The sequence below is a fragment of the Schistocerca gregaria genome, chromosome 5, assembly GCF_023897955.1.
Source record: "Schistocerca gregaria isolate iqSchGreg1 chromosome 5, iqSchGreg1.2, whole genome shotgun sequence".
NCBI lineage: Eukaryota > Metazoa > Arthropoda > Insecta > Orthoptera > Acrididae > Schistocerca > Schistocerca gregaria.
In genome coordinates, this window is record NC_064924.1 from 57043827 (window position 1) to 57066482 (window position 22656).

Genomic DNA, 22656 nt, shown 5'->3' on the forward strand with positions numbered 1-22656 from the left:
TTCGATAATACGGCTACGGTAATTCATTCACCTTGTACTGGGCTTTCATACACAAGAACTTTCAGATGCCCCCTCAAATAATGCTCCATGTTTCCCAAGACGATTTTCAACGGCTTCAGACGTTTTCCTGTCGGGAGCACCTTTGTGCGTACGTTGAATGGCCATCTGTCATCTCTACCTTTGTGTACAGTGCCATTGCACGACCCAAGTCTGTGATTAACTCTACGTAGTAAGCAGTGTGCCTGCAACGGTCGCACTGATCGCTGGAACAGTTGATGTTACCTGTAAATAAAATGTCGTGTCACTAGAGTCTCCCATCGGTTAGACCGTTCGCCGGGGGCAAGTCTTTCGATTTGACGCTACTTCGGCGACTTGCTCGTCGATGGGGATGATGATTAGGACAACACAACTGCCAGTCCCTGAGCGGAGAAAATCTGCGACCGGCCGAGAATCGAACCGGGCTCTTAGGATTAACGTTCTGTCGAGCTGCCCACTCATGGGCGGACATGTTACCTGTAAACAAGCAGTGACATACGTTGCATGGCAACAAGGGCATGTAAAACAAAACACTGGAGGTGCACAACACAACCATACGTCACACAGAGTGCATGTTCCCCCTGATTCTGCCGTTCTGGTCTTGTGTGTGTCTCATATTTAATCAGTTGGAAAAAACGATCTGTAAGACCGAAACAAACCCTTTGGATACTCATATTCATACAACATACACTACTGGCCATTAAAATTACTACACCGCGAAGATGACGTGCTATAGACGCGAAATTTAACCGACAGGAAGAAGATGTGGTGATATACAAACGATTAGCTTTTCATAGCATTCACAGAAGGTTGGCGCCGGTGGCGACACCTACAACATGTTGACATGAGGAAAGTTTCCAACCGATTTCTCATACACAAACAGCAGTTGACAGGCGTTGCCTGGTGAAACGTTGTTGTGATGCCTCGTGTAAGCAGGAGAAATGAGTACCATCTCGTTTCCGACTTTGATTAAGATCGGATTGTAGCCTATCGCGATTGCGGTGTATGGTATAGCGACATTGCTGCTCGCGATGGTCGAGATCCAATGACTGATAGCAGAATATGGAATCAGTGGGTTCAGGAGGGTAATACGGAACGCCGTGCTGGATCCCAACGGCCTCGTATAACTAGCGGTCGAGATGACAGGCATCTTATCCGCATGGCTGTAACGGATAGTGCAGCTACGTCACGAACCTTGAGTCAACAGATAGGGACGTTTGCAAGACAACAACCATCTGCACGAACAGTTCGACGACGTTTGCAGCAGCATGGACTATCAGCTCGGAGACCATTGCTGCGGTTACCCTTGACGCTGCATCACAGACAGGAGCGCCTGCGATGGTGTACTCAACGACGAACCTAGGTGCACGAATGGCAAAAGTTCATTTTTTCCGGATGAATCCAGGTTCTGTTTACAGCATCATGGTGGTCGCATCCGTGTTTGGCGACATCGCGGTGAACGCACGTTGGAAACGTGTATTCGTCATCGCCATACTGGCGTATCACCCGGCGTGATGGTATGGGGTGCCATTGGTTACACGTCTCGGTCACCTCTTGTTCGCATTGACGGCACTTTGAACAGTGGATGTTCGACCGCTGCCCTGGCCAGTACATTCTCCAGATCTCTCACCAATTTAAAACCTCTGGTCAATGGTGGCCGAGCAAATGGCTCGTCACAATACGCCAGTCACTACTCTTGATGAATTGTGGTATCGTGTTGAAGGTGCCTAAGCAGCTGTACCTGTACACGCCATCCTAGCTCTGTTTGACTCAATGCCCAGGCGTATCAAGGCCGTTATTAGGGCCAGAGGTGGTTGTTCTGGGTAATGATTTCTCAGGATCAATGCACCCAAATTACCTCAAAGTGCAATCACTTGTCGCCCAATGAATACCCGTTTACTATCTGAATACCCGTTTATTATCTGCATTTCTTCTCGGTGTAGCAATTTTAATGGCCAGTAGTGTAGTTTCTTCGTCTATGTGTGAGAAATGTGTTCTGCAATTTGTGTCGTACATATTTGTTACGCCGTGTGAAAGAAACGTAACGAATGTCGGATATTGTGTGAATACTGTGAAGGGCATAGATATGCTACATACTCGAGAGAGTATGAGGGGTGCCACAGTGTAGGTCTCCATTTGGTCAACTGATCGAATCGAGTGATATCTGTATTTTTGGAGAATTCGGCTGTGAGAGTATTCCAGTGATGGATTGCACGGGAACGTGAAGTTAGCGTCGTCAAAGCTCCACTCGATCACAAGGGAGGATAACTTTATTGAGCATCAAGCATATTGCAACCCCTTCACATCTACGACTGCCGTTCGAGAAGAAATGATGGACTCTGTGCAACATTCTGATTCATCCTGCACCATTGGTCGGAGACTAGCAGCAACCAGACCAAGAAATTTATGCCTCGTGCGTAGCCTGGCGTTACCACCATAATATAAACACGGCTGCGCTTGATGTGGTCGAAGCACAGACTGTTGACGGTTGACGCCGCGGTGCGTTCAGCGATGAATCGCAGTTTTGCACTACTCTGCTTGACCATCGTCGGCGAGTGTTGTGGCGACCTGGGGTGAGGTCCCATGCTTCCCATATTTTATCACAGCTGTGCCATGGTATGGTGACCCAGTTCAGATCAAGATGGTGCTGAGGGAACTGTGTCTAAGGCGCTGGAGTCATGGACTGTGCGGCTGGTTCCGGCGGAGGTTCGAGTCCCCCTAGGGCATGGGTGTGTGTGTTTGTCCTTAGGATAATTTAGGTTAAGCAGTGTGTACGCTTAGGGACTGATGACCTTAGCAGTTAAGTCCCATAAGATTTCACACACATTTGAACATTTGAGGGAACTGTGACGACGACAGAGTAGTATGCCGCAGACATCCTGTATCCTCAAGTGTGTACGGAGGTACCATGGTACCTTTTTAATAGGACAATGTTGGTGCACGCATGCCATATATGTCTGTGAACTGTCTGAGTGATGTTGAGATATTCCCGAGGCCAATAAGATCTCCAGGTCTGTCGCAGATAGAACATGTGTGGAACCAGCTCGGACGTCAACTCCGCTCCAGCACCAGTGTCTTGGATATATAGGACCAGTTACAACAGATGTGGGCCAGCTTGCCTCAGGAGAGGACACAATTGCTTTACCAACAATCAGAAAGACAACCACCGTCCGAACAGGCCTAGGAGGCCCGACGCTACCGATCAGCAGCCGTATCGCCATATAAATTGAAGGTGTAGGAAAGGAAAGGTGTAACGCGGCATTACGCAGAATTAACGGCGACGAGCGAAAATATGTAACAGACCGGGATTCGGAACGGAGACCTCCTTCTTACTAAGCAGATACGTTAACCGCAGTGTTATCGCAGCTACACGAACTCTCTCAGAACGCCTCACGGCGAACCCATATTCCCACCAAAGGCCACCTATCTGTAGTCTCATTTCCTCCATGCTCGCTACTTTGAGTTTCCCGCAGGAGGTCGGACGTACTTTAACATCCACGCTGAAGAAGGTGGATCCATTGCCCACCTAGGCGAATCAATTATATGAATGCGTGGAGTCTTCTTTCGGACATGTTCGCCGTGTCATACTCAGCCCTCAGGGCTCACTGGGTGCGGATGTGGAACGGCATGTGGTCAGCACACGACTCTCCTGGCCATTATCAGTTTTCGTGACAAAACAGCCAGGACAGCGGTGTGCTGAACACATCCCCCCCCCCCTTCCTCGTATCAGCTTCCAAAGACTCCTGTGGGCTGAGGATGATACGGCGGCTGGTCGGTACTGTTGGGCAGGAGTTCAGTTTTTTAGCTCCTCAACTGGCCTCACGCAGGCTGAGTGCGCCCACTTCCCAGCAACACTAGGCAGATCCGGATGGTGAGACATCCAAGCCAATGACGACGGTGTTTGGTTTGTGGGGCCGTCAACTGCGCGGTCATCAGCGCCCATACAAAGTCCCAATTTTTATACAGTCCAATATAGCCACTGTCACGAATGATGATGATGAAATGATGAGGACAACACAAACACCCAATCCCCAAGCAGAAAAAATCCCCAACCGGACCGGGAATCGAACCTGGGACCCCGTGATCCAGAGGCAGCAACGCAAGTAACTAGCCCACGAGCTGCGGACAGAGATAGTCAAACCCGACGGTGCTTAACTTTGGTGATCTGACAGGAACCGATGTTACCACAGTGGCAAGGCCATTGGCAACTGCTTTACGAACCCTTCCTTACCTAAATCAGTGCACAGTGCATGTACTCGTATTTAGAGCCAGCCGGAGTGGACGTGCGGTTCTAGGCGCTACAGTCTGGAGCCAAGAGACCGCTATGGTCGCAGGTTCGAATTCTGCCTCGGGCATGGATGTGTGTGATGTCCTTAGGTTAGTTAGGTTTAATTAGTTCTAAGTTCTAGGCGACTGATGACCTCAGAGGTTAAGTCGTATAGTGCTCAGAGCCATTTGAACCATTTCAACGTATTTAGACCAGAAGGGGTGCAACGCCATACTGATAAATGGGGTCATACTGCCAAGTTCCTCGTAAATTTGACTCGGTTGTAAACACTGAATTAACGTCCGTCCCGGTAGTCAGCGCCACAGAATGTCAATCTTCAGGGCCAGGGTTCCATTCCCGGTTGGGTCGGAGATTTTCTCCGCTCACGGACTGGGTGTTGTGTTGTCCTAATCATCATCAATCCATTCCTATCGACGGGCAAGTCGCCGAAATGGCGTCAAATCGAAAGACTTGCACCCGGCGAACAGTCTGCCAGACGGGAGGCCCAAGTCACACGACTTTTACATTTTTACTGAATTAACATCATGTGCCTTCTTGATCCATAAAGGGTCAGTTGGTTTCCTCTTACCTTCTCCCCTTCTGTCAAGCAGAGTAAATAAATATCCACAGAGAAATACAACGCATATTTTAGCTCGAAAATTTCTTCAAAATTGGTATGAAGGATACGCAAATAAAGACAAGTTTTCCCGCACGTCAGCGTTAATTTTATTCCTTATAAACTAATGTAAAAATGATAAATACTGATGTAATGTTGCAAATTTATGTCTTTTGTGTACAATGAACATACATTTCAGGGTGAAATTTATACAACCCTGCAAGTCGCAGACAGACATTATCGTTTGTAGACAAATCTGTGCCTTAGTTAGGAATGAATCCGGCCTAATATCGATATATTTTGAGGAATGATATGCATATTTAATCAATTCCGAAACCGAGGAGAGGAACACTCATAATGTACTACAGTTTAGTCGTGTCGGCATAATATGATCGCTGACAGCTGACAGCGCTCTTGCCAACTTTCAACAGCGAAGCACAAACGGTTTCAGAAGAAGAAATAGTCAGCTATACAGCCGCAACAACAGCAAAGCGTTCCTATAGAGACGTTTACAAAATCGCTTTAAGTGATTGGTTGAGGTAGGCACGCAATGCAACCTCGCCCAGCACACTGCAACAGTCAGTGGTCTTACGCCACCTCCATTATAGCGATCGCAGTTTGAGAACGTCGACAGGCTGGTAGATTGGAAACAGCGGTGATCAGTACATAATAGTTTTCTATTTTACGTATCTTCCACTAAAGGAACAGTTCCACGTCTAACGGTCAGTACATTCGTCGTATGAGGCGGACTCGAAAGTATATCCATCTCTCAGTTAGAGTGAGCTCAAAATGTGGCAATTAATGATTCAGAACTTTTACTACCGGATGAAGAATGGAGAGGAGAAGTGATTGGTACCCACAAAACGGAAAATTTCTATGTGGCAAGAAGAGTATACTGTTTTCTTTTTTTTTTTTTTTGTGTGTATCTTTTCATACAAGGCCCAAAATGTCTGGTCGATTCTTGAAGACAAACATATTGCATAGAGAACACTGAACTACGCAGACTGATTACGGACATCATTGTGTATGAATGAGTAAGTGCAGTAGCTGCCTGCACGGTCACCTCTGTATGCTCCTTCTAGTGGATGCGTCCATTACTTTTTCAAATTTAAACTGTCTATATTTTAAACGCAGGTTTCACTAAAACTAGCAACCTTACTCTTCGCGTTTGTAATAAAATCATTAATCGTATCAGTTTGAATCACTCCATTTTCCGTAATGTTTCTCCATACAAATTTGCTATTTTGCTTGACTCAATTTTATGCGATTTTCTTGAAGCGATTTTTCCAGCTATAAGAAGTTGTAAATTCTTTTGCTCCTACATCATCACTGATATCTAAAGCCTACTCACACAAGATTATATCGTCGAAAGTAGAGATTTCTGTCTGCCTTCGAGAAAAAGGTGAACAATATGAGCATTTACTAACGCAGTCATATTCTATAGACAATTACGTCGTTCTGGAACCTCGTTTTTCTATCTATACAATTCACGTTCAGAAGGGCCAAAGTGAAATTTCTGTCGTCGTAACATCGGTTAGTGAAATCCAGAGGCGTCTATCCTTCAGTTGCAAGTGCCAGACAAGAAATTACCTTTATTAATTTTTTCATAATGTGGGGCCACAGTCGTAATATATTTCTTTAAAGTCAGTACCACCATCTGACTGGTTTTTTTTTAATTTGCAATGTTACAGTTACACGATCATGATTTCAGATTTAAGTTGCCATTATCAAGTGTTTTAATGTTATACAGCGCCTAAGATGGCATATACTATTAAACACATTTTACCAGAAATGTTGACCCTTAGACAATGTGTCTAATAGTATATTTTAAATACGAAAGTATGCCATCTTAGGAACTGTATAACATTAAAACACTTGATAATGGCAACTTAAAGCCGAAATCATGATCGTGTAACTGTAACATTGCAAATTAAAAAAAAAAAAAACAGTCTAACGGCGGTACTGACTTTAAAGAAAGAAATTACCTGTTGCGTGATTTTCTTAGTTCATGTCTGCAGCTGAAGTTTAACATATGAATCTTCATTAAGATTGACTACGAGTGGCAAAAAAGTCAGGGCAGGTTTCGACATGACAAACCTGACCATTGCCATGTGAGAACAATTCAAACACTAATGTCTAATCTAGGGGATTTTACGTCTCTGAATATTTTCTGTCCTATTACGCTTCTTTGAGCATGCCCGATCTTAGTTTCATTTGTGCAGTATCTTTGTCGTTCAGTATAATGCCATAAGTTCGTTTGAGTTCTTTGCGTATTGGAGGACACCTACCTCTTAAGATCATAACTTACTTTTCGGTATCTAGACGTCAGATACCTGACGAAAGCAAGGAAACGTACCTATTTTGTAGCTCCAAATACAATTGTTTCTTATTAACGTCAGTCAGTGCTCTCGAGTGTTACTTGTTGAGTGTCTAGTATTTATACGAGTTTATGTTTAAGAAAGCCTGTCAGTACAAATGTGCACCTCAGATATCGTGTTACAATCTTTCAGGTCGAGAAACGCTCGCAAAGGCAGAGTGAGGGAAGACTGAGAGGGTGCCACAGCTGGAACATGAAAGGAAAAAGAATCATGTGAAACATGGGGGTGGAGAAGCGTAAAGGCGAAAAACTCGTTACCGCGGAAGGCCGCCTGCTGCGCTATACGCCGGACGTTATCAAAGGCTTCGGTTGGAGTTCGTATAAAGAGAGACGTGGATAACGGTACGCTGACATCACGAGAGAAGATGTGGACAAATGAACCGGAATTCTAAACAGCCGTAATAGTGTCTCTGGATTAAAAGACATGACAGGATTCGTCTGCGTGAGAAATTCCAAATGCATTATTCTTGTTTTGTAGAACTAAACACAACAAAAATCCTGTAATTTTATGAATTCTTTTCCATTACGTTTCCTTTAGGTTTAATCATTTCTGTTCACACTATAATATGTATTTTAATTAAAATATATGCCTACAGTCGACATTTGCGCTGTTGTGCACTATTTTCTGTGCAGTACAGATACAAAAGTAACTGGGGCAAGAAACGAAACAGAATGCAATAGCTTCGTGACGAGCCGCAGGAGATTGTGGGTCCCTTATACCAAAACACTCACGGGGTATCCCTGGTTCTACAAAACTTAAGGACGTAATCAAATGAAACTGTGGTTCCAGAGACCTTTTCAAGCTTCAGATCTCTATGAAAATTTGTAACAAGGCTGGGATTCGAACTGGGCAGATGAGCTAGCCACTGCGCCACCTTGGCACACTGGACCTGCACAACTGCATGAACTACAATGACACAGCTTCCTCCTCAGTTTGTATTGAGGAGGGAGGCGCGCTAGGGTAGTGTGAGCAGTCGTGCAAAGCCACTGTGCCAAGGTGGTGCAGTGGTTAGCTCATCTGCCCAGTTCGAATCCCAGCCTTGGTACAAATTTTCATTCTCCGCGTTAGTCAGCATATATACATTCACGACGAAAGTAACTTCCGCATGATGTACTATACTGCAGCAATTCTTTCTGTAGTGTGGTCCATGTTTCGTCGAACTGTTACTTGGCAGTGACAAATCATGCAAAAGTTACTCTCGTCCTTAAGTGTTGCACACCGGTATTAATGACCCAATCAGATACGTACTTATTCGAACGGTTCAAACCCACGTCCTGCAAGCCTGACTTAGATTTTCCGTGATTTCCGTAAATTTCTTCAAGTAAATGCCGGGATGGTTCCTGTGAAAGGGCACTGCCGATTTCTTTCCCCATCCTTGCCTAATCTGATGCGACCGATGACTTCGCTGTTTGGTCCCCTCCCCAGAATCTACCAACCCACCAACTTATTTGAAAAGTTAACATCTCAAATGCATTTGTAGTAAACAGGCACAACAATTCTCATTGAAGTCAGCAGTGCCTCGTACCGATACTACCAGAATTATTTCACAAACAACTACACTACTAGCCATTAAAATTGGTACGCCACGAAAATGACGTGCTACAGACGCGAAATTTAACCGACAGGAAAATGATGCCGTGATATGCAAATGATTAACTTTTCAGAGTATTCACACAAGGTTGGCGCCGGTGGCGACGTCTACAACGTGCTGACATGAGAAAAGTTTCCAACGGAATTCTCATACACAAACAGCAGTTGACAGGTGTTGCCCGGTGAAACGTTGTTGTGATGCCTCGTCTGACATGCCAAACTGTAGTCACCAATGTAGTACCTACCATTTATGCAGCCATCAGTTCAGGTCTGGTTGTAGTGGGACTTGCCCAAACCACGGCTTGCTAACACTCAGCAGATAGCAGACAGATTTATCAGAAGACACTCAAGGAAGTGTGGTTCATCTACGAAGGATTTCATTTACGAAACAGTGGCTTCTCCATTTATTGGGTATTGTTACTCATTCTGGAAACCTAACCATATGACTTAACAGAAGAGGCAGACAATATCCAGAAACTCCTACACACTTTGTTGTGGGTATCTCTAGTCGGATATGGAATGACAGGGAAATACTTATCAAACTCCAAGGAGAAAAGTTACAATAAAGACACAGTTCATCTGATAGAGTTTAACTCTCAAACTATCAGAGAATCCACATTCCCAAGCAGGTAACGCACGCATTACTTCATTCAACGTATACGTATCTCACTTAATGACTACAAAGGCAAAGTTAGAGATATACTGTAAGACAAAAAAAAGTGCTTCACGAAGGCATTATCTGAATGGGACGTAAAGCGGTAGAGGTGATGCACGTGCACACAAAACAATGATTACAGTTTCAGTAAAATGGGAGGAGTTATTCAGGAGAATGAGCATCGCTAACTGAGCAAGCCAGCAACGCGGTGGTCCACCCCTGGACCTCATGCAAGTAGTTATTGGGATTGGTACTGAACGATAGAGCCGTTGGATGTCCTCTGATGGAGAATGAAAGCTGGAGCAAAAATGTCTTCAGTGATGGGCCCCTTTTCGAATTGAGACACGATGACGACCGAAGGCGCGTCTGGAACCCCCAGACAGCGGTGGGATAAGTCTGACTGTCACCCGCCATACTGCCAGACAACCAGAAGTGATGGTCTGCGGTGCCATGTCGTTCCGTAGCAGATCCCTTTGGTTGTCATCCGGTGCACCCATACAGTACAGAGGTGCGTCGACGATATTCCGTGCCCTATTTTGTTGCCTATCCACATATGGCGAGAGTTTCTACTGATTGTCTTAGCGCTTGCAAAACCTACCCAGGCGAGCAATGTCGCCAGATCCCTCCCCAGTTGAGAACGTTTGGAGCCTTATGGGCGGGGCCCTCCAACTAGCTCTGCATTTGGACGATCTAACGCGTCAGTTGGACAGAATTTGGAGCGATATCCCTCAGGAGGAAATCCTATAACTGTATCATCGAATTCTTGTAAAACTGTAATCATTTGTTTGTCTGTACATGTACGTAATATCTACTGATTTCCGACACTTCGGACAATTCCTTGATGGTGCGTCGTTTTCTTTCCATCCTAGAGTTTATACACTACTGGCCATTATAATTGCTACACCTCGAGGATGACGTGCTACGGACGCGAAATTTAACCGACAGGAACAAGATGCTGTGATATGCAAATGAAAAACTTTTCAGAGCATTCACACAAGGTTGGCGCTGGTGGCGACACATACTACGTGCTGACATGAGGAAAGTTTCCAAGCAATTTCTCATACACAAACAGCAGTTGACAGGCGTTGCCTGGTGAAATGTTGCTGTGATGCCTCGTGTAAAGAGGAGAAATGCGTACCATCACGTTTCCGACTTTGATAAAGGCCGGATTGTAGCCTATCGCGATTGCGGTTTATTGTATGGCGACATTGCTGCTCGCGTTGGTCGAGATCAAATGACTGTTAGCAGTATATGTAATCGGTGGGTTCAGGAGGGTAATACGGAACGCCATGCTGGATCCCAACGGCCTCGTATCACTAACAGTCGAGATGACAGGCATCTTATCCGCATGGCTGTAGCGGATCGTGCAGCCACGTCTAGATCCCTGAGTCAACAGATGGGGACGTTTTCAAGACAACAATCATCTGCACTAACAGTTCGAAGACCTTTACAGCAGCATGGTCTATCAGCTCGGAGACCACGGCTGCCGGTACCCTTGACGCTGCATTACAGACAGGAGCGCCTGCGATGGTGTACTCATCGACTAACTGGGGTGCACGAATGGCAAAACGTAATTTTTTTGGATGAATTCAGGTTCTGTTAACACCAACATGATGGTCGCATCCGTGTTTGGCGACATCGCGGTGAACGCACATTGGAAGCGTGTATTCGTTGTCGCCATACTGGCGTATCAACCTGCCTGATGGTATGGGTTGCCATTGATTACACGTCTCGGTCACCTTTTGTTCGTATTGACGGCACTTTGAACATTGGACGTTACATTTCAGATGTGTTAAGACCCGTGGCTCCACCCTTCATTCGAACCCTGTGAATCCCTACAGTTTAGCAGGATAATGCACGACCGCATGTTACAGTTCCTGTACGGGCCTTTCTGGATACAGAAAATGTTCGACTGCTGCCCTGGCCAGCACATTCTCCAGATATCTCACCAACTGAAAACGTCTGGTCAATGGTGGCCGAGCAACTGGCTCGTCACAATACGCCAGTCACCACACTTGATGAACTGTGGTATCGTGTTGAAGCTGCATGGGCAGCTGCACCTGTACACGCCATCCAAGCTCTATTTCACTCAATGACCAGGATTATCAAGGCCGTTATTGTGGCCAGAGGTGGTTGTTCTGGGTACTGATTTCTCAGCAACTATGCAACCAATTTGCATGAAAATGTAATCACATGTAAGTTCAAGTGTAATATATTTGTCCAATGAATACCTGTTTATCATCTGCATTTCTTCTTGGTGTAGCAATTTTAATGGCCAGTAGTGTATATCCAAACACATCTCAGCGCAGATACTCTGTATGACCATCTTGCCTCTCGGAAAGAATCAGTCTTGCTGCGCAGATCAAACGTTGACCACCCCAGATGTACCCACGATTTTCTTCTGAAAGAAACAGACCCACCCCGATGTGAATGTGGTGGCCCCCAGACAGCGGCTCATACATTCTTGGAATGCACTTTCCTGACCAGCATGAAGTGAATACTAAAGTTGCACCTTCTACTTGCGGACGTTCAAAAAGCTGTCAAGCGGTCTCTGCATTTTATATGATTATTCCGTTATTATAAATTAACTACAAGTCTCCCCGTTACTATATTAGTACCAGAGATGGGCATGGTGGTTGAACACCACCTCCACACTTACGACGCAGATTCGCCACCAGCCAGGTCGCCAGTCGTGCCCCCTTCTCTTACGTCTCCATCATGCTAATATCACACACATCTGAGGGCACTTCCAAAAGTAAGTAACACATGTCGTGCAAGCCAAGGCCATTGCACAATAAGAGTAGCGCAATGTCAGAAGACAGTACATGTTCTAGGTTCCTCCAGACATAGCTCTGCTGCAGTACTGATGACAAGTCTACCACAGTGTCCGAATTAAATGGCGAGACAAGTAGAAAAATGCTCCGAGATTGATGTGCCCTGAACAGAACGATTTCTGCAGGCAAAGGGTCTACATTGTTCAAAGATTCTGACGGTATGGGGACCAGATGCAATGTCGCATGCAGCCGTAGTGGAAAGTTTTGTTAGCAGAAGAGCCAACACCGTGTTACGAGTGGAGGCCGAAATGCACGCGTTTTAACTGACGCAGACTGGCGCCAGGGGGGGAAGAACTACACTGGCGTGAGGTCTGGAACATGACAAGGAATGAGAATTCAGATGTTGTTGTTGTTGTTGTGGTCTTCAGTCCTGAGACTGGTTTGATGCAGCTCTCCATGCTACTCTATCCTGTGCAAGCTTCTTCATCTACCAGTACCGACTGCAACCTACATCCTTCTGAATCTGCTTAGTGTATTCATCTCTTCGTCTCCCTCTGCGATTTTCACCCTCCACACGGCCCTCCAGTACTAAATTGGTGATCCCTTGATGCCTCAGAACATGTCCTACCAACCGATCCCTTCTTCTGGTCAAGTGGTGCCACAAACTTCTCTTCTCCCCAATCCTGTTCAATACTTCCTCATTAATTACGTGATCTACCCATCTAATCTTCAGCATTCTTCTGTAGCACCACATTTCGAAAGCTTCTATTCTCTTCTTGTCCAAACTACTTATTGTCCATGTTTCACTTCCATACATGGCTACACTCCATAAAAATACTTTCAGAAATGACTTCCTGACACTTAAATCTATACTCGATGTTAACAAATTTCTCTTCTTCAGAAACTCTTTCCTTGCCATTGCCAGTATACATTTTATATCCTCTCTACTTCGAGCATCATCAGTTATTTTGCTCCCCAAATACCAAAATTCCTTTACTACTTAAGTGTCTCATTTCCTAATCCAATTCCCTCAGCATCACCAAACTTAATTCGACTACATTCCATTATCCTCGTTTTGCTTTTGTTAATGTTCATCTTATATCCTCCTTTCAAAACGCTATCCATTCCGTTCAACTGCTCTTCCAAGTCCTTTGCTGTCTCTGACAGAATTACGATGTCATCGGCGAACCTCAAGGTTTTTATTTCTTCTCCATGGATTTTAATACCTACTCCGAATTTTTCTTTTGTTTCCTTCACTGCTTACTCAATATACAGATTGAACAACATCGGGGAGAGACTACAACCCTGTCTCACTCCCTTCCCAACCACTGCCTCCCCTTCATGTCCCTCGACTCTTATTACTGCCGTCTCGTTTCTGTACAGGTCGCACCAGTGTTTAAGAAGGGTAGTAGGAGTAATCCATCCAACTATAGACCTATATCTTTGACGTCGGTTTGCAGTAGGGCTTTGGAGCATATACTGTATTCAAACATTATGAATCACCTCGAAGGAAACGATCTATTGATACGTAATCAGCATGGTTTCAGAAAACATCGCTCATGTGCAACGCAGCTAGCTCTTTATTCGCACGAAGTAATGGCCGCTATCGACAGGGGATCTCAAGTTGATTCCGTATTTCTAGATTTCCGGAAAGCTTTTGACACCGTTCCTCACAAGCGACTTCTAATCAAGCTGTGGGCCTATGGGGTATCGTCTCAGCTGTGCGGGAAGGTCGCAGTTCGTAGTAATAGACGGCAAATCATCGAGTAAAACTGAAGTGATATCAGGTGTTCCCCAGGGAAGCGTCCTAGGACCTCTGCTGTTCCTGATCTATATAAATGACCTGGGTGACAATATGAGCAGTTCTCTTAGGTTGTTCGCAGATGATGCTGTAATTTACCATCTAGTAAGGTCATCCGAAGACCAGTACCAGTTGCAAAGCGATTTAGAAAAGATTGCTGTATGGTGTGGCAAGTGGCAGTTGACGCTAAATAACGAAAAGTGTGAGGTGATCCACATGAGTTCCAAAAGAAATCCGTTGGAATTCTATTACTCGATAAATAGTACAATTCTAAAGGCTGTCAATTCAATTAAGTACCTGGGTGTTAAAATTACGAACAACTTCAGTTGGAAAGACCACATAGATAATATTGTGGGGAAGGCGAGCCAAAGGTTGCGCTTCATTGCCAGGACACTTAGAAGTTGCAACAAGTCCACTAAAGAGACAGCTTACACTACACTCGTTCGTCCTCTGTTAGAATATTGCTGCCCGGTGTGGGATCCTTACCAGGTGGAATTGACGGAGGACATCGAAAGGGTGCAAAAAATGGCAGCTCGTTTTGTATTATCACGTAATAGGGGAGAGAGTGTGGGAGACATGAAACGCGAATTGGCATGGAAGTCATTACAGCAAAGACCTTTTTCGTCACGGTGAGATCTTTTTACGAAATTTCAGTCACCAACTTTCTCTTCCGAATGCCAAAATATTTTGTTGAGCCCAACCTACATAGGTAGGAATGATCATCAAAATAAAATACGAGAAATCAGAGCTCGAACAGAAAGGATTAGATGTTCGTTTTTTCCCGCGGGCTGTTAGGGAGTGGAATGGTAGAAAGATAGTATGATTGTGGTTCGATGAACCCTCTGCCAAGCACTTAAATGTGAATTGCAGAGTAGTCATGTAGATGTAGATGTAGATGTAGGGTCAGTATTGCCTCACGTGTTCCAACATTTTTACGGAATCCAAACTGATCTTCCCCGAGGTCGGCTTCTACTAGATTTTCCATTCGTCTGTAGAGAATTTGCGTTAGTATTTTGCAGCTGTGACTTATTAAACTGATAGTTCGATATGACTTATTAAACTGATAGTTCCATAATTTTCACATCTGTCAACACCTGCTTTCTTTGGGATTGGAATTATTATATTCTTCTTGAAGTCTGAGGGTATTTCACTTGTCTCGTACATCTTGCTCACCAGATGGAAGAGTTTAGTCAGGACTGGCTCTCCCAAGGCCGTCAGTAGTTCCAATGGAATGTTGTCTACTCCCGGGGCCTTGTTTCGACTCAGGTCTTTCAGTGCTCTGTCAAACTCTTCACGCAGTATCGTATCTCCCATTTCATCTTCATCTACATCCTCTTCCATTTCCATAATACTGTCCTCAAGTACGTCGCCCTTGTATAGACCCTCTATATACTCCTTCGACCTTTCTGCTTTCCCTTCTTTGCTTAGAACTGGGTTTCCATCTGAGCTCTTTATGTTCATACAAGAGGTTCTCTTATCTCCAAAGGTCTCTTTAATTTTCCTGTAGGCAGTATCTATTTTACCCCTAGTGAGATAAGCCTCTACATCCTTACATTTGTCCTGTAGGCATCCCTGCTTAGCAATTTTGCACTTCCAGTCGATTTCATTTTTGAGACGTCTATATTCCTTTTTGCCTGCTTCATTTACTGCATTTTTATATTTTATTCTTTCTTCAATTAAATTCAATATTTCTTCTGTTACCCAAGGTTTTCTACTAGCCCTTGTCTTTTTACCTACTTGATCCTCTGCTACCTTCACTACTTCATCCCTCAAAGCTACCCATTCTTCTTCCACTGTATTTCTTTCAGAAAGCGGACATAATTAGTTTGAAACTTAACTTTAATCCATTAATGATGAACTTCGCTCCTGACGGTACTTGATTCACAATATTATCTGTTCAGAATACATTCTTGAAGATAGTTCTTATAGTAATTGAATAGGACGCCTTGCTAGGTCATAGCAAATGATATAGCTGAAGGCAATGCTAAACTGTCGTCTCTGCAAATGAGAGCGTATGTAGAGAGTGAACCAACGCTAGCAAAGTCGGCTGTACAACTGGAGCGAGTGCTAGGGAGTCTCTCTAGACTAGACCTGCCGTGTGGCGGCGCTAGGTATGCAATCACTGATAGTGGCGACACGCGGGTCCGACGTATACTAACGGACCGCGGCCGATTTAAAGGCTACCACCTAGCAAGTGTAGTGTCTAGCGGTGATACCACAGAAATGTCCCAATAATTTGACCAAGGTAGCACAGACGCGGATGATGGTGATCAAGAAGGCAAACCGACGACATCGATCACAGGCGGCAACGACCAGTCAATCGAGGAACTGATTCGCAGCAGCCACAGAGTGACTGTAGAGGCCGGTGCTCAGCAAGACCGCCTCTCAATAGGCAGTGCTCATTCCGTCGAGATCGTCTGCACTACCGAAAGTTTTGCTCACGCTGGGCTCTGTGATTACTGTCATCTTCACAACAGGTGCAGGGTTTGTTGTATCTTTGGACTTCCCTGGATGTTACTCCGTTGAAGGCAATGATTTCCCAAGCCACATGATTACGGGTGATGAGACAAGGGGCCATCATTTCACAACTGCAGTAAATAGAGCGTCTGTAGAATGAAAAGTTTATTCTGATACAGTATGCGCCACACACGTTTCCTTGAGGAATACTGATGTAGATGTTGATATCAGTGTTGGCAGAACAGCGACAGTGAAAAGAGTTTGATGACGACAGAAGCTGAATTAATTAGATAAAATTTGTGCCAAGGATGAGTCTTGAACCCGGGGCTCTTGCTTGCTATAGAGAAGTTTTATCCACATATATACTTAGATGATTTCTGTCCTTTCGGACATGTCCGAAAGAACAGATATCATCGGTGACCATGCAGCTCGTTACAATGAAATGAACACACTTAGCTGCTTACAGGCTTTGACATACGTCAACGGGGACAGATGAAAATGTGTCCCCCGACCGGGACTCCAACCCGGGATCTCCGCTTACATGGCAGACGCTCCATCCATCTGACCCACCGAGGACACAGAGGATAGCGCGACTGCAGGGATTTCTCTGGCACGCCTCCCGTGAAACCCACATTCTCAACGTATTGTCCCGCACTACATTCGTAGTGCCCCTGCCCATTATACTCATTACTCGCGGCGCGTTGCCGGTTCCCGTAAGAGTTCGGGCACTGATTGTGCATTCGCACAGAAGAAGAAGAAGGGGCCACTACGTATGTAGTGCGGGAAAATACGTTGAGAATGTGGGTTTCGCGGCCGGCCGGAGTGGCCGAGCGGTTCTAGGCGCTACAGTGTGGAACCGGTGACCGCTATGGTCGCAGGTTCGAATACTGCCTCGGGCATGGATGTGTGTGATGTCCTTAGCTTAGCCATTTGAACCATTTTCCTCGAGTGAAAAGTTTACTTTCTTGCCGGCACGGTAGCTCAGCGTGTTCGGTCAGAGGGTTAGCTGCCCTCTGTAATAAAAAAAACTGAGTGAATGGATCAGTAACGAACTTCAATGGGCGTCAGGTGACGTCCGCCACGAACAATTGAAACGAACAATAACGAACAAAATGGGATTACAAAAAAAAAAAAAAAAAAAAAAAAATGGATGGAGCGTCTGCCATGTAAGCAGGAGATCCCGGGTTCCAGTCCCGGTCGGGGCACACATTTTCATTTCTCCCAGTTGGCGTATGTCAACGCCTGTAAGCAGCTAAGGGTGTTCATTTCATTTTAAACTGTTATCCACTACACCACTTTGGTATTATGGTTGGTAAAGCTGCATACCATCAACTCATCTCAAACCGGATGGAAAGACGGCTTCCAGTGGTCGACTGGAGTGCTGATGGCCATTCTTATTGATGCTCTTCTGGTTGAGGCATTGGACTTAACTTTATATTTTACGCTGCAGATATATTTAAAGCCAACGGCCGTACCGCAGTGCTAACACCGGATCCCATCAGATCATCGAAGTTAAGCTCTGTCGTGCTGGGATACCACTTGCATGAGTGAGCATCCGGTCTGTGAGAGCGCTGTTGGAAAGCGGGATGCACTCATCCTTTGTGAGGCAAATTAAGGAGCTACTTGACTCAGAAGTATCGACTCTGGTCTCGTAAACTGACATACGGCCAGGAGAGCGGTGTGCTGACCACATTCCCCTCCACATCCACATCCAGTGACTCGTGTGGACTTGGGGATGAAGCAGCGGCCAGTCTGTACCGTTGGGCCTTCATGACCTGCCCGGGCAGAGTTTAGTTTTAGATATATTTAAAGGTCGTGATTTATTTCGCCACTACCCGAATTGCCAGGAGAATGGATTCACGCCGCTGTTAACGTTCACTAACACAAATCGTGCCCGTGGGGACTTTGCTATTGTTACTCACTGCCTAGCATGCAACTCGCTGACTCGACTCACTGACTTGCCAGCAATGCAGCTGTAGAAGGAAGCGCCGATAGACGACCTGACTCTGAAAGCAGTGGCATAGGACGGCTGGATGTGACCTCTACTGAGAGTTGCGATGCCAGTAAATGCTGATTATTGGTCTCAACCGGAAAATATTTCACTCGCCCTTTTGTGGGATTGATCCTTGGTAATTAACTGCACGGAAGATACTGGAAACGTTCACCACTGACGTAGATGCAACACTGTGCTTGATTTATCAAATGGTGAGACAGCTTTGCCTGAGGGATATTAGCAGTTGCGTTTCGAGTGTTCCGCTGTAGGTCTTCCAGTGTGCGAGTATCCGAGTACACCCGGACTTGCAGTTTGCCCCACAGTGAAAATCACTGAGGGAGAGACCAGGTGATCGAGGTGGCCAGGAGGTGGCACTGCCTCTGTCCTCTCCTCACCGAATACTTCACACACTCGTGAGAAGGTTGTCAAAGCGGTGTGTACTGTTGCTCCGTCCTGCTGAAAATATCTGCCCTTCATTTTCTTTGAGTTGACCCACAGATGGCTTAAACAGTTTCTAGACCTACCGGTTAGCGTTGGTGTAAAAAATCGTGTTACGATGATGACACCAGACATTGCGTTCCAAATTCCAATCTTGAGATTAGGCTACGGGTCTTTAAAGTACTGATGAGGATTTCCTGCCACATACTCGCGAATGTCCTGTACGTTCACATGCCCTGACTGGCTGAACGGGGGCTTATCTCAAGAAATGAAGAATTGAAGATATAAATTTCCTTCTTCCTCTTCACTCAGAAACCACCGGCAGAACTGAACAAGTGAAAGTTTATCTGGACTCTTTAACTCATTCGCAATAGTGAATATCTACGAATACAGAAGCAGGTGCAATCTGATAATATTTCGTCACGATAATTTCTTAGCTGCCACTTGCACAGATAAACAGTGTTGAGATTTCGACAGACTTTGTCGCATGCTTTTCGTCGCTCGAGCAATGTTTCCTGGTGTTCGAACTCTTTAAGAACAGCTGTGGCTTTCGCTGTGGAGCTCGTTTCGCGCCATTTTGCCAGTAAGATTTTCACTGCAGACTTTCCTGTAGGTTTTGCCAATAAAACACTTCCAGTCTTAAAAAAACCTGCGCAAAACGTTCTTTACACATTTTCCACGAATTACATGGCCATGAACAGACATTGTTTTATTGTGAAAACCATATTGTGTTGCATTCAACTGGTCACTACACGCGTCTGCTCCTCTCAATCACTCAGATGTAATGAAACAGCGAAGTACTCGAGACAGAGCATGCGGAAGAGGCGCATGCGCAGACACGTGACAGCAGCCAAGTGGTACATTGACATCAAGATTTCCAGCATTTTCTATGACGAACAATTCTCCTGTTCACCAATAAGGATCATTTCCGGATCAATCTTATCAGTGTATTCCACAGGAGTTTCATATTGTCCACCCTGCGTAAAACCCTGAACATTGCTGGGTGTTATTAACATTATTGTCGAATATCCACAGCCATCATTATCTTCTACGGACAAAGCTACAGACTGACCATGCCTGTCAACAGACAGAAACTCTGACGCGCCTCGAAATTAGCTGGGTACAATCGTCTACCTTCGGCGGTCATTCGGCTACATTTGGCCAATTGTAGTTTCATCGATGGTTTTATAAATTAATATGTTAGCTCTGTTTCCAAAGCATTAGAACATTTGCTGCTGAGTTTTCCCCTCAGTCAATCACGTCAACAACTATCGTTCCATGTCATAAACAAACAAGTAAATCATAGCATCACTCGTACCTCGATTTCGATGTTCTTACCCCATTTTCCCTGCCTCTATTAAAGACATCTGAACTAACAGACACTGCAACCATAAACTACCTACAATGGCAAGACCCATATATGAGAATATCACGTCACAAAAACAGTGAGGAAGAAAGGGTAACATCGTTTAATTAAAGAACTGCTGTGATCCATCAGGTACATTTGCAAAACCGGCCTATTTATTACTCTTGCCTCTTTAAAGCAATTAACAGCTCATCTGTACAAAGTCTAACAATATGCAACCGGACTAAGGCGGAAGTTCCAGCGATAGTATAAGACTTACGGCGTTCTGCCTGTCGGGAGGCGATTAATGAATATAACTATAATTGTCCATTTGCTGCCACACTTTCGATCCTGAGAGCTTCTGGAAACATTTAAGTCCCTGGCTCAGGTGAGAACTCCCGCAGTAGGGGCCTAATATTAAAATCTCCTTATTAAATTGATGCCTCTAAAATAATGATCTCACTGTTTAGTTTTAAGTTCGTCCCTGCACACGGTCTAGAAGCTCAAAGTCTCTAAGAGTTTCTAGTGTTTCCGAAGAATTAATGTTCTGCACTGTTAATATCTTCCAAATAGCCGCGACCGAAAATACGATATTTCGGTGGTGGTGATAGAAGGGGGGGGGGGGGGGTGTATACCTCTGGTTCTGTTGATCACAGATATAAGGTTTCAAGAGTTTTGGACAGCCGTTGGCCTACTGACTGTTTCAATACCCATCGGAAGTATAGGCATACTGTAGCTGCCTACTGTACAGGGTCAAAATTTAGACATTACACACTTCCTCCAGGAAAGGCAAATTGAGCAAAGCGATTGGTTCTCTCGCATTAGGTGTGGTCTAGGGTGGGCCGTAGGCGGCTTATAAAAGTACTGTTTTTTACTGGGTGGTTCCTGAGAAAACCACGAAAAACTTTGATTTGTGGGTACCAAAAGTACCAATCGTGAGGACTGCTATTTCTGTAATTTGTATTCGTGGCAGAGCGTCTAACTTTTTACCATATTGTTCTTAAGATGATGTTCTAGGAATCCTTGCAACTTTTACCGATATCATAATCCGTTACCGCAACCCAGGGGTCCACAGTTATCGTACATGTGCACGTAAAATATCCGTGTAACATTCGGTCTGAGGCGAAATGTACCTTCAGGTGACGCAGTGAACACAAGGCAAAGGTTCTAGAGTCATCACAAGGGTTCTGAGACACAAACTGTTATATACCTGTATGTTTGATAGTGCGTCAGTCGATGGGAGTCGATCTGAAACTTACACAATCTTGAAGAAACAACTTTTCTTTTTATTAACATTAATGGTTACGACAGATACACGCTGTCCATTGTTGTGCCAAGCGATTGTTGTATGGTGGGATATCAGCACAACATATTGTATGTTGTAACAGTGTGATATTTGATTTCTGACATGCTGATGTTCCCTACTACTTTTGATTACAATTTGACGCAATATCGCTAAGTGACTTTCAGTGCTGGAAAATGTTTGTACACATAATAATGTTACAATATCCGATTATGACAGCGTAGAGTTGTCGAAAACAGTAACAGTAAAAAAGCTCTACTTGCGATCTTCGCAAACTTGATTCTTCAAGAATAATATCACAAAACTATGAATCAGCATTTTTTCCAGTAAAACCTGACATCTATATAAGCCAGGCGTGTTCGATGAATTGTGATCGATGAAAGTATTCGGAGAAAATGTGAAGCAAATTTTGTGTTAACTTCGTATTATGCATACTTATTTGTTGTCTATGTCTGTCAGTGTATATAAATGTGTCGATGTATATAAATAGTGGTAGTAAAAGAGAAAGAGAGATAGATGGAGATACAAGCAGTAGGAGCGAAAGAGAGAGGAGACAGTGGAAATGAAAAATGCCGATGAGTAGTGGCCATACATATGCTTCGGGGGGTCTAAAATCTCTTAGACTGCAAAACTTAAACACGGAGGTACATGAAAGAACGCACTTTAAACTGAATTTTTAAGCTCGTGGGTACTGGGGAAAAGATAAGTTGGACCCCTCACCCTCCATCCCAAATTTTTGAGCTGCTGAGGTATGACAGAGAGAACGGGAAAGAAAGACAAGAGGAGATAGTGTAAGTGAGAGAGAAGACAGTGGCAGTGGGATAGGCTGTAAATCAGTGGGAGAAAAACGAGGCAGTGGGAGAGAGACACAGACAGTGGCAGTGACAGGGAGGTGCTGACTATGAAGCCTTAACTACAAAGAGAGAATGGGTAAAAGGATTTAGAGTACTCTGCGTTAAAAGAGAGCGAATATGTTGGCGTGCCAACACATTTGTTAATGAGG